The sequence below is a fragment of the Rosa rugosa genome, chromosome 6, assembly GCF_958449725.1.
Source record: "Rosa rugosa chromosome 6, drRosRugo1.1, whole genome shotgun sequence".
In the NCBI taxonomy this organism is placed as follows: Eukaryota; Viridiplantae; Streptophyta; class Magnoliopsida; order Rosales; family Rosaceae; genus Rosa; species Rosa rugosa.
In genome coordinates this window covers 13313622-13313979 of record NC_084825.1, presented here as the reverse complement: position 1 = coordinate 13313979, position 358 = coordinate 13313622, and positions in this window count along the sequence as shown.

The following is a 358-nucleotide window of genomic DNA, read 5'->3' as shown; positions in this document are numbered from 1 at the left end:
CGACGGCTACTTCTCCTTGTACCCCTGCTAGCTCGAAGAGGCCAACATTGAGTGTGGCGAGATCTCAAAATTTACATATCTCAAACCCGGCAGCTGTTCCAGTCTCACGCTCCACCTTCTCATTTTATACATCGAGGTGAGGAATCTTGTTTCATCACTTGTCTCCTTAAAATTTGTATGGGTTTTCTTAAATTTGACTTTTTTATACTTTAGCTATCCATGTAATTGGCTCTTCATAGCTGCTTCAATATATTCTCAATTAATCATTCATCCCTTTGTTGCAGAACGCATCTACTTGGGTTCTGATAAGAACCCATATAGAGCTCTCATTGTACTAGTTGATATATTCTATCCATGG